The following is a 13,186-nucleotide window of genomic DNA, read 5'->3' as shown; positions in this document are numbered from 1 at the left end:
TTTTATTAACTTGAGTATTTCTTATATACATTTTGAGTGTTATTCCCTTTCCCGGTTTCCGGGCAAACATCCCCCTCCCCCCTCCCCTTCCTTATGGGTGTTCCCCTCCCAACCCTCCCCCCATTGCCGCCCTCCCCCCAACAATCTAGTTCACTGGGGGTTCAGTCTTAGCAGGACCCAGGGCTTCCCCTTACACTGGTGATCTTACTAGGATATTCATTGCTACCTATGAGGTCAGAGTCCAGGGTCAGTCCATGTATAGTCTTTAGGTAGTGGCTTAGTCCCTGGAAGCTCTGGTTGCTTGGCATTGTTGTACATATGGGGTCTCGAGCCCCTTCAAGCTCTTCCAGTTCTTTCTCTGATTTGTGAAGAATGTTTTATTACCCACGATCTGTCGCTCTCAATTTTCTTGTGTGTAACTGTTGCTTATGCATCAGGACCCAGTTTCTCCCCAGCCACTGCTACCTTAGCCCATCCTCACAGGCACTGTGGCCCAAGGGAGTCATTCACGAGCATGTTTTTTCTCACTTTCTATTCATTAGCTATGATGATGTTACAAAAAAAAATCTTCATTCATATATCATAATGTTTTTATACAATACAAATTAAACGGGAGATAAAACTGTGTCCTGTCCTTCCATCTCTACTTCCTGGATATCGACACTGTCTCACCCCTCATCACCTCTGTTTACTTAGCTGAATATGGCTGTTATTGTCCAGCACATGTAGAAATGAAACCCACGCTCAAGTTATATTCGTTTGCGTTTTTAGATGTAATGTGTATGAAGCCTCTTTTATTTACAGGTATCTTCACCACTTACTCTTACCTTCCTGATATTGAAATCTCTTATCTAAAGCTCTTTTAGGGAGGATTAAAGCAGTGAAGTTATGTCCATATGTAACCCATGTGCCTATCTACCTTCCCGCCTACATATTACAATTACAAGAGTGCATCTAATGTTTGTAAAGGCACAGTCAAGAAAGTGTGACACATGCCCGTCATCCTGGCACTGGGGAGGCTGACACAGGAGTTTGAGTCCACCCTGAGTTCCAGCTTTGACTAAAGATGTGAGACATCATCTCAAAATAGAAAAGAAATGCATTAACTTAAACCTTGAAACAAAATGTACGTGATATGTTGATTAAGAACCTAACAGTTTTGTTGAAAATTAGTCACAAACAGTCCTCAGTCATACATTTGAATCCGTGGGCTTTCCATAACTAGTTTCAACAGTGCTAAAACAGTATCCATAGTGACACAGTACCTACTTAATGACCCAGAGCCCCAATTATAACCTCTAAGGTGCCCAATGCTTCCTCTGTGCCACACTTTATCCATATTTTCATGTTCATCTGTGTTATTTTTAAACCTATCATTCGTGAAATGTGTACCCTATCCTGGGGTGCACAGGTGAAGGAATTAAGGAACCAGATTCTCTCTCTCTCTCTCTCTCTCTCTCTCTCTCTCTCTCTCTCCATATATATATATATATAATCTACCTACCATCTATCTATTCATTTATCTACCTATCAACCATCTATCTACCTATCATCTATCTACCCATCATCTAACTATTCGTCTATCTACCTATCAATTGCCTATCTATTCATCTATCAATCCATCTATCAATCATCTATCTAGTCATCTATCTATCTATCTATCTATCTATCTATCTATCTATCTATCCGTCTATCTATCTGTCTGTCTATCTATCTATCTAACTAGGTTTTATTTCATCCAACTGCATGGAGATACACTGTTGAATACCAAGCAACTGATCTCTGGTCTCCAGGTCCCTCTCCCTTGCCCATGTCATGATGCCCTTGGTCATTGCCCATACTGAGGTCTCTGTTCTTCCTCACTCCCCAGTCTTAGCCTTCTTCCTGCAGCTTCTTGATCAGTGAAGTTCTCTACTAAGTGATGTGAGACTTGGGGGCAGGAAAAAGACCCAGGACAGTAGATAACCGGGAAGAGATGCCGTGAGGAGAGGCATTTTCAGAAATGGGAAGCAAGTTGGAAAGGAAATATAACAATGGTGCCCTGCCTGGAAGGAGTGGCTGACTCTAAGCCACATTTGCCAAAAGATCCTGATCAGACGCAAGTTTTCTCTTAGGCAAAAGCACAAAAATGTGTACTCTCAGATTATACAGAAAGAGCTTTAGGTAAAGACCTCAATATCAGAAAGGAAGGTAAGAGCAAGTGGTAGAAGAGATCTGTAAGTAAAGAAGGCTTCATGTGCACTCTGTCTACAGATGCACACAAACCTAATTAGATGTGTGTTATTCCACATCCACTCACCCTATCATCCTACATTCCTCCTATGTCTTACCCCTGAGACTGGACCTGAAAATTCTGTGGGTAGACACTGGGAGCTGATAGCCTTGTTTTTGTTGCTCATACTACTGGAGAAGCCATAAACAGAGCCCCTGAGGAAGCTCGGGACAAGAGGAGGGGATTGTTGCCAGCTTTCTGTGGCTACCTTCTCTGACTCATCCCTTATCTGGTCCATCCTATCCAGCGCTAATGAGAGGTATTCATTTTTGCAGTGGTTGTGGAAGGTAAGTTAAGGAAATTAGATGAGACTTGAATAGTTGTAGGGGGTTAGATCTTAATTTCCTTCAAATAATACAAATCTTATTTAAAAAAAAAAAAGTGGCTGAGAGGTACCTGATTCTGTACTAAGTCTCCAAACTCTGAAGATGTAGCCAGTTAGTTCTGAACTGATTAGTTTTCAACGTGGGCTGATATAGACCCCTCGAGGATCTCAGTCTTGGGAGAAGGGATCTGCATGGATGTGGCCAATTAGAGGAAAGAAGAAGACACACACACAGGCTGCTCCAGCAGGTACCGCTTATTCCTGCTCTGTTAGCCCTTTATTTCAAGTCCTTTATGCTTCCTTCCACACCCTGCACATTGAAGGTTTTAACCACTTCAGTAATCCTGAAGTGAGTCTGACTGAGGATGTAGGGTCACCGAGACAAGTGTTAGAATTCTAATCAAGACTGTGCTGTAGAGACAGCAGATTGTTGGATAAGGTGGAAAGTAGCCCTGGCCATAACCACATATGGCGAGTGAAACAAAGCCCTCTATGGATGTGTCAATTCGTGTCTCTGCTGTCACTGCTGAGTGGAATTGGCAAGCACAGGCCATGCCTTTTCCTTTCATCTCCTAGAATGCAGCTCCCCATTCCCCCTACCTCTGCAAAAGGTCTTTTAAACAAACCTCTTAGTTTTGGATTTTCACAAGCCTCAGTACATCCAAATTTCTATTTTGATGACATCTAAATTATCTTTATAGAATGGGTAGAGGAAGAAATCCTAACGAAGATCCAATCTTATTTACGGTTATGCAAACATTTCCTGTTGTCTACATCCAAATGATAAAAAACATTAATGTTAATATGCCACCACATCACAGAGAGCCATTCATTGTTTAGTCAAAGTTTATAAGTACATTCCATGTAAAACTGGTCTGGTTATGTCTCACTTGGCTTCCCCATGACTCACTTGGGATTTTTAGACCCCTTCAGACAGCCAGGTAAGGTGAGAGCAGTGCTCTGCACTGTTCTCCTCACACCCACGGGAAGACGTAGGGTTCTCAGATTGAACTGTGCAGAAGAACCCCTAATTACCTTAGTACAATGTAGCTTGGCGTGGTGTTACAAGCTTCAAATCCCAGAATCCAGGAGGCTGAGGCAGGATTTAGCCAGCTCAAGGTCAGTTTGGGCTACATAGTAAGTCGAAGCCTGTTAGCATAAGATCATGAGGTCTTCTTTGTGTCAGACTCTCTGTCTCTCTTTGTCTCTGTCTTTCTCTGTATCTCTCTCTCACACACACACATACACACAAATGCACATGCACATGCACACACACAAGAGTTGGGTGTTATAGTAAATATCTGTAGAACTTGGAAAGTAGAAGCAAGAAGGATCATAATTCAAGTTCATCCATAGCTACATGGTAAGCTTGAGACCAGTCTGGGTTACATGGGAGTGTGTCTTAAAACAAAGCAAAAATGAAGCCATGCAAACAAAATATTCACATAAATCAAACAAAAGAAATCCCTTCCTTGTGTATCAGAATCTTGACCAAACTGGAAAGCAGATGGGCAAGGATGCCTTGAGACAGTGCAGAGCAAATCGAAAGGGTGCTTAGGACGAGTTGCCATTTGGAATTCTTACATCTGGGAAGAAGGTGGTTTATTCCCCAGGTAGAAAGAAGCATGCAGGTGCATGGGAGCGTGCGAGCACGTGTGTGTGTGTGTGTGTGTGTGTGTGTGTGTGTGTGTGTGTGTTTCGACCTGTGTATGTATTGTGTGTCTGTATGTCTGTGTATGCGTGTATTCCTCTGTGTGTGTGTGTCTGTGTGTGTATGTGTGTGTCTGTATGTCTGTATTCCTGTGTGTGTATGAAGGGTGTATGTATCTCTCTATGTGTGTGTGTGAGTGTATGTATCTCTGTGTGTGTGTCTGTGAATGTCTCGCTGTGTGTGTATGCTTGTGTATGTGTGTATTCCTCTGTGTGTCTGTGTCTGTGTGTGAGGGGTGTATGTATCTGTGTGTGTGTGTGTGTGTGTGTGAGTGAGTGAGTGTATATATCTCTGTGCGTGTGTGTCTGTCTGTTTATCTGTGTGCACATCTATGTGTGTGTGTGTATGGCTCTCTGTGTACGAATGTATGTTTATGTGTGTATTTCTCTCTCTCTTTCTCACATCTGGCAAGAGTGTGTGTGGGGGGAGGAGGTGTATGCATTTCTCTATGTGTGTGTGTGTGAGAGAGAGTGTGTATGTATCTGTGTGTGTGTGTGTGTGTGTGCGTGTGTGCGCGTGTGAGCATGCGCACATCTACTTGCTTCCTAACCCCACTCCTAGAGCTTCCAAACTAATGGGAGATTTCAGTGTCTTAATATGACTTTGCTTCCTGTTTGGCATGGCTTTGTTTCCTGCTTGGCAGCCCCTTATCTCAAAGCTTCCTAACTTTCTGTTTGGGGATTTAAGGAATAAGTATTGGGAATATCTTCTAACTGAGCCAACTCTGGTGAATTCCCCAACTGGAAGAAACAAGGGAGGGTGGGCTGGTTAATTAGCTGAACTCTTCCTGAATGTAGCCAGGCTGCCTGGTGACTGTTGTTTGCAGGGGCAAGAGAACCCTCAGGATGAGAGAAAAGCCCCCTGGTCTGTTTTCTTTGGCCACTTGCACCACTTGTCTTAAAAGTTAGGATTTTTCTCAGGAACTATTCTTAGCTTTGTTCTCAGTCCTTCCCAGTAGAAAAGTCCCAGCCTTGTCATGTTTAAAAATATAACTTTTCATTTTTATTGTTGTCAGAGAGAAGATGCAGAAGTTCCCAATAACATTAAAATGCCACTAAGAATTCAGAAAGAAAGGGTGATTTTTCTCTCAACATTAAAAGTAGGTGATTTGAGAGAAGAGAAATAGGAACTCACCTGAAGTTTCTGGGTCTTTCTATACCGTGTCTGTCATAGGAACCATAGTGCTCTGGCTCATTAGGCAAATGTTCTCTACTTGGACTCGGCTGCATAGTTAATGGTGAATATTTAGATACAGTGCTAGTGAGTAATGACTGCTGACCACTGCTTTACATACACTGCTTTGTCACAACCTGAAAGGTCGACATTAAACCCATCTCACAGAAGGCAAAACAGAAAACCAGAGAGGTTAAAAACTTGTCTTTTTTTTTTCTTCTTTTCAGTTATTAACTGGCAGAACTTGGGTTCAAATTCACATCTGCATCGCCCCAAAGCTTGGATCCTTCTGGTAAAGCCATACTCGCTCAGAGTTCTTGCCTGGAAAGTACACCTTTGTTTCCACACAAGTGAACAGTCCAGCAGCTTACTCCCACCCTGGCGCTGTAGGCCAGCATCTTACGCTAGGATTCTGCTGAAGAACCCAAGTCATGATGTGGTAGAAGTTAGTTACTTTAGAGATGATCCCGAGAGGCCCTGTAGGGTGGTGAAGAAGTGAGGCAGCAAGGAGAGACTCTCACAAGAAGGTATATTAATAAAGACTTTACCCAATGGGACAGCCAGGGCTCTGCTTTTAGTAGAGAAAATAATTTTATGTGAAGCACTACATAAAATCTCATAAAATGTCTACTCTCCAGTGGCCAAAAGTCAATCCTGGGAAAGTATGATTAACTCTCGTGTACTCTCCTGGGTATCCGTGGCTGGGGAAAACACTTCACGATGAATTGCTCTCACTTTTGCTCCCACGGGACTCGATTTGCATGCTATACTGGGGTGCTGTGGGCTTATTCAATTCATTTTAAAATTATTATTATGATTTATTTAGTTGCGAGTGTGCCCACATGTACACAATGAGTGTGTATGTGACATAGCTCAGGTGTGGGGAACAGAGGACAACTTGAGAGAATTTACTCTTTCCTATCTGGGTCTTGGGACTCAAATGTGGGTCATCAGGCTTGGCACCAAACACTCTTGCTCTCTGAGCTAGCTCAGCAGTCCAGCTCTTAAATTTTTCTACTGTTACCTTAACAATTTATTACCAGTTTTATGGATGTAATAACACACATTTATTATGAGTAGAATGAGTTCTCTCCCCTGGGTTTATGTTGCCAACATCATGGTATCAGACAGCTGGGCTCTTCCTGGGAGCCTCAGAAATTAATCTATTTCTGAGCTCAGTTAGATTGTAGGCAGAATGGAGTTTCTTGTGGACTTGGGGCAGAGGTTCTTATGATTTTCTGACTGTTGGCCAGAAGCTAAGAGCAATCTACACTGCCTGGTCCCTGCCTCCTTCACTGTCTGTTCTAGTCCGTATCTGTGCTGTGATAAAATGCCCCGCTAACACACAACGGAGAGAAGAGAGGGTTTATTTCAGCTTGAAGTTCTAGGTCACAGTCCATCACGGTGGGGAAGAGGCAGGGGCTCTTGGCAGCTTTGCCCATCGTCTGCTGAGAGCAGAGAGGAAATGAATGCATGCACAGTGCTTCCTCTGTGGCTTCCTTGTTTACATTTATGTAGTCCAGAACCCATGAACTGACACACCCGTATTCAAGGAGGATCCTTCCACTTCATTTAACATAGAGAAGAAAGTCTTCCACAAGCGAGTCCATAGGTCAACCTTATCCAGATAATGCCCCTTGGGACCCTCTTTCTGGTGTTGCTATGGTGTGGTCAGTTAGCAAAGGTAGCCATCACGCCTCCCAAAAGAGTTATGTATTATCTAATCCCTCTAAGTGTGTTAAAATTCTGAGAAGAGTAAACCCGGGCTTCCCAAAAAACACTGGGTTCTAACCTTCATGCCTAAATTGGGCAATGCTAACACAAACGTGGGAAAACGTTCAGATAGAAACATGGGCATTGTGCCTACTCTGGAAACTCCAACTGCACCAGCCTCCCTGGCACCATCTGCAAGTGTGATGTCCTTCCTGCAACCAAAGCCACCTATCTGTGATACCAGCTACATCCTTAAACGCCTTCACTGGTGTACCTGGCTGAAAAGCTGTTTGTGGGTTGTAGCGCCTCAAAGATGGTTAAATTAACCAGACCATAAATAATATGCTATCCTACCAGAGAGGGGACCATGGAAGATATTGGGCTGACATTCAAAACAGAATTTCCTTGCTCTCTGGGTGTTGACACTTGACTTTTGATGTTCAGAAATTCCTTTGTGTTGTTGAATAATGTTGATTTTGGAGAAAAAACGGACTTAGGTCTCCAGCAATCCCTTCCTGGGAATGTTACAGGAATAGAGATGACAATTTTACTAAGCCAGCAAGCCCTCGTTTCTGCTCCTAGCAGATAGGAAGAGATGAATAATAGCTTTTAAGAAACCCAGCTTTATCATTTTATCTCATTCAAAGATGCCTCCAGTCAGTCTGGCTGGGGGTATTAGCGCAGTAGAGTCCGTATCTGTGATTTTAATGAATAGAATGCTTCCTTTAATTAAAGAATCTTGAAAGACTCAGAGAAATGAGAGTTTTTTCAGACATGCCTGTGCCACCATGCCTGCTCTGAGATAGCTTGTGCAAAGTCAGCAAGCCCCACGCTGCTCAGGAATGAGTTACTCAGCCACATGGAAACACCCAGAAAATCGAATCAAAACTACATTTTGCTGGGCTTTCTTTGTCTAATAGACTAAGTTCTCTACTTCACCAAGTCGCTGAGCACACCTGTTGCTGAGGCTTTTGCTGGTGGCATCAGCCTCCAGCTTCCTCTGTCCTTTAACACAGACTCACTCTAGTGTATTTCCAAGAAGCTCTGAGCCTTTAAGCCTCGAACTGGGGTAGCACCACTGACGGGTTAAGCTCTCAGAGTCTATCTGCTTGAACTAAGAAGATGCCAATTTCTCTGCAATTCCAGAAAACAGATGGTCACTATCTATCTGATAATAATAATGTGTGCCAATCCAATAAATACACCTTTTACAGTCATATGCAATTCTTTTTTATTGTGTTTCTTCCTCGAAAGAACCCTAATCACACTATATGGACAATTTCCCTTCACAGTGTTATTTTCTAACAAGCCACCAACAATGTAAAAATATATGCCTCAGGTTATTCATTATGGTCTCATTTTAGTAGCAAAGTATTGAGAACAGTCTAATATAAACATATAACGCTTCCTTCTTTTCATAATGCACACACACACACACACACACACACACACACACACACACACACAAACACCTTACATATGCAATTAAGAGAAACATCCTTAGAGAAAATGGTTCCCTCACTAGCTAGCAGGTTCCCAACCATATACATTTTCCTTTCTGTGTGCAAAGTACAGAATTAAAGATCCCATCCTCCTTATGTTTCTATAAGCATTGATTCTCCTGCAAAGAAATATAGTACCGTTGATAAAAAACACATAAAACATTTTGTTCGGAAGAAGGTTCTTTTCTCCTGACATAAGCAGGAATGGGAGCTGTTTTCTTGTTAGTTTCCATTGCAACCTTCGTGCTGGCTTCTTCTTCCCCTTTGCAAATACCATGTAAAAGTTCAAGGTAGGAAAACGTGTTTGGGAATCTGTTTTGCTGACTGATGTAACCTTAAGGGACATTTGCCTTTTCTTCTTGCAAAGTCCAATGTGATACGATGGGAAATTTCCATAGCTAATTATTTTTAAGACCATTATTCTTTTGGATAGAAAGCAATCCCCTCGTCTATTTGAACAAATTGATTCCAGTTAAGTAGTTTTTTTTTCTCAAAATGTTGTGAATACGAAAGTTCCAGGTCAAAGGTTAACTTTTTAGTCGGGGCTGTATCTGGCTATATCTGGTATCATATATACAGGACATATGAGGGCAAACTATTTAAAGGGTGCTTCCCTTTCGAAGCTTGTCAGCACACTCTTTTGTGAGGGAAAATCATCAAACATCACCAACTTTCTCATTTCTTTCTGTTGCTGTTATAAAAACAGAAAATAATTTTCTGATGGAAAGCAACGTAAGTGAGAAAAGACTTTATTTCAGCTTGTGGGTTACTTACTGTCCATCACTGAGGGAAGTCATGACAGAACCCTGAAGCAGAACCATGTAAGGACACCACCTTCTGGCTACTTCTGGCTCATTCTCTCTTGTTTCCTTTTTTAGCCTAGGGAATGGTACCACCCACAGTTGCCTGAACCCTTCTGTATCAGTTAAAAGTCAAAACAAGGGCTGGTGGAGTGAGACTTTGGTAGACATGGTTCCCAACGCATTGGCCCCTGAGTCGGAGTGTCCAATGAACATCCGGGCTGTGTTCCTGGGGCCACCCGGGACTCACTAGGGGACCCAGGCACGCAAATTAGCTGAAAAATTCTGTGTCTGTCATTTGGCCATTGGGGACATGCTGAGAACCATCGTAGCTTCAGGCTCAGAGCTGGGAAGAAAGCTGAAGGCGACAATGGATGCTGGAAAAGTGGTGAGTGATGAAATGGTTGTGGAGCTCACTGAGAAGAATTCGGAGACTCCTTCGTACAAAAATGGCTTTCTTCTAGATGGCTTCCCTCGACTATGAGGCAGGCAGAAATGCTGATGACCTCATGAATAAAAGGAAAGAGAAGCTCGATTCAGTCATTGAGTTCAGCATCCAGGACTCCCTGCTGATCCAGAGAATCACTGGAAGGCTGATTCATCCCAAGTGTGGCAGGTCCTACCATGAGGAGCTCAGTCCTCCAAAGGAGCCCATGAAAGATGATCCGCAGGTCAGGCGACAAGGAGAAGGCCTTGAAGATCTGCCTGGAGGCCTAGAGTGTGAGCTGCTGGTCACGCTCACCCCGCTTGTGGAATACTACAGGAAAGAGGGCATTCACCGCGACCTTGATGCATCCCAGACCCCTGTTTACAAGCATCCTGGCAGCCTTCTCCAAAGCCACATCCTAGTGACAGAAGGCCAGGCGAGACTGCAGCACTGCTCATCTCCCCGCCGTGTGATCCCTGCTCTTAGGCGCTGGGCAGAAGGGAAAAAGGTGGTCACAGGAAGGATGTATGGATGATCACAGGAAGGTGAGGGAGGTGGGGAGGAGCTCGAGAGGAGCATTTGGAACAATGGCAGTGTTATAATTAGTAAGATTTTTTTTTTTACACATAGGTGAGAATTTTTAAAGTATAAGCAGGGGAAAAGGTTAATTAAAAAAAAGCTGTGATGGGGGGGCATTGGTGCAAATAAAGGAGACATGGTATTCCTTTTAAGCAATCACCTTCCCGTTTCCTCTGGACCATAAAGCTAATGGTGTCTAAGAGACCTCAGCGTCTACATAAGAACCTCATGGATCACCAGACCAAGAACACAGCAGTCAGACTGGGCCTGTGTCCTGTGCAGAAGAGGGACTATTGACCAGCGGTGGCTCCCGTTCCATAAAGACTCACCTGCACCTATGGAAGAGATAGAGGTGTGAGCTGCGGGTCAGCAGATCATGTTTACTGCAGTCGTTAGGGAGCAAGGGGAGACAGATCCCACACTTGTGACTTAAGAGTTGCCTGCTCTGGTGACAGAACCATCAGCCACCCAGCTCACGCTATTCTTACAACCTTGCCTTCATCCATCCACAGGACCCTTTAAATAACTGAACGAGGCCTAGGAATGTAGCTGAGTGTGTGTGCCTGGCACTGTAAAGCCTTGGGTTCGGTCCTCTATAGTGAAGGATTGGGGGAAAAAAGCTAACATGTTTTAAGCTAAGTCATCCAAAGATTGTCCTTCTCACCCTCAAATCCTGGGACTGGGATTGCCCGACAACATTGTGACGTATTTTTCAATGAGGTAGGTGACTTTCATAACTGACCAAATGCTGCCAGCCATATTTGGCCCTTGAGTCAATAAAATATGTTGAAAATTTGTAAGAAAAATTAGTTAAAACAATCCCTCACAGAGGAACTTGATGAAGACAATTATTTAACTCAGGCTCCTCCCAACCCCAGGTGATTCTAAATCTGTGTCAGATTAACAGTTAACTCTAACAACTGGGGCAGCTGTAAACGGTATCGTCTCCCTAACAGGGAACTTGGCAATGACATGTTTAGTTTTTGACCTAAAGAAATTCTTCACTGCTAGCATAAATGTGCAAGTTGTCTTTTATGGCTTGATTTTAATAGCAAAATGGAACCTAAATGAATTAAATAGACTTATTGAAAACAGTATAGAATGGGTTACTATTTTGTTCCGTTGTTAGAAACAAATCAAGTAACCAAAGAGTATATTATATATTATATAGCACCTTTAATATGTGAGAGGGGGATAAGTCAAATACAAATCTACTTGCTTTTCTTAAAAAAAAATAAGTGTGAGAAAGATGAATCAGAAAAGAAAAAAAAAGCAACCAGTAACACTGAGTGCAAACAGAAATAACTGATATGACAGGATGTCAAAACTTTTGATAACGTAAATTCATGAGAAAAGAATTAAACCTAAGTGTCAGTGGAAAGTAGGTCCTTAACTGTAAATGGTACTTATATTCTAAGAAAAAAGGTTCAAAAACACCTTAAACTTGAACTTGTGGTATTTGGGTAGTATCATTGATATGCTACTTTGGGAATAACTTTTTGTGTATTGTATGATTGATTAAATGACAACATTGATGTTGTTTAGAACCAATATCACTGTGAGAGAAGACAATATAAACATGATTTACTCACAGGAAGAAATACAGGGACAAAGAGTGGACCAGGGACTGAAGAAAAGGTCATCCAGAGACTGCCCCACCTGGGGATCCATCCCATATGCAGCCACCAAACCCAGTCGCTATTGCTGATGCCAAGAAGTGCTTGCTGACAGGAGCCAGATATGGGTGTCTCCTGGGAGGCTCTGCCAGAGCCTTATTGATATAGATGAGGATGGTTGCAGCTAACCATTGGACTGAATAAGGAGACCCCAATGGCAGAGAAAAGATCAAATGAACTGAATGGGTTTGTAAGCCCATAGAAAGAACAACAATATGAACCAACCAGACCCCACCAGCGCTCCCAAGGACTAAACCACCAACCTGTGAGTACACATGGAGGGACCCATGACTCCAGCCACATACGTAGCAGAGGATGGCATTGTCTGACATCAATAGGATGAGAAGCCCTTGATCCTGTGAAGGATCTTTTCCCCAATGTAGGGGAATGCCAGGGCATTGAGGTGGGAGTAGGTGGGTGGGAGTGGGAGCATCTTCAAAGAAGCAGGGGGAGGGGAGAGAGAGTATGGGAGAGGGAAGAAAGGGGATAACATTTGAAATGTAAATACATAAAATGTCCAAGGAAAATAAAAAATAAACATGTATTTAATAAATATGTAAAGTAACACATAAACTCATGATTTAAAACACACACACACACACACACACACACACACACGAATATATATCTTAGCTCTATACACTGAAACATTCTCACTTCAATGATATCCTGGAAGAAATGAATGACCACAGACTTATGGAATAGATAAAGGTGATACATGAAGCCATCCAAAGTGACCCTTGATGACTATATTGGAAACAATTTGAGAGTCAACAGGAATATTAAAAATAATAGATGGTTAAAGAATAAAAAACACAAGTATACAGGAAGAAAAGACACTAGTTTTTCTGAAGGCTATAAATAATAGAGAAGAAACTCATCTTTAAGGGACCACTGTAGTCATCAGTTCAAGAGTCTCATTAATGGTTGTATTACCATTGCATAAGGATGGTTGATGGTCTTAAGGACTCACCCTACTCATTGTTGATTGGAGATGGAAAAGGGTTG

The 13,186-nt window shown here is 42.6% G+C and overlaps 1 pseudogene; it reads left to right on the top strand.

The window, feature by feature from the left end:
• The first annotated feature begins 9,665 nt into the window (after window positions 1-9,665).
• Window positions 9,666-10,345, top strand: Ak2-ps2 (adenylate kinase 2, pseudogene 2; annotated as a pseudogene).
• The last annotated feature ends 2,841 nt before the right edge of the window (window positions 10,346-13,186 follow it).

Source organism: Rattus norvegicus, chromosome 13, assembly GCF_021556685.1.
Source record: "Rattus norvegicus strain SHRSP/BbbUtx chromosome 13, alternate assembly SHRSP_T2T, whole genome shotgun sequence".
NCBI lineage: Eukaryota > Metazoa > Chordata > Mammalia > Rodentia > Muridae > Rattus > Rattus norvegicus.
The sequence above is the reverse complement of the archived record's forward strand: the minus strand, read 5'-3'. Positions and strand labels throughout refer to the sequence as shown.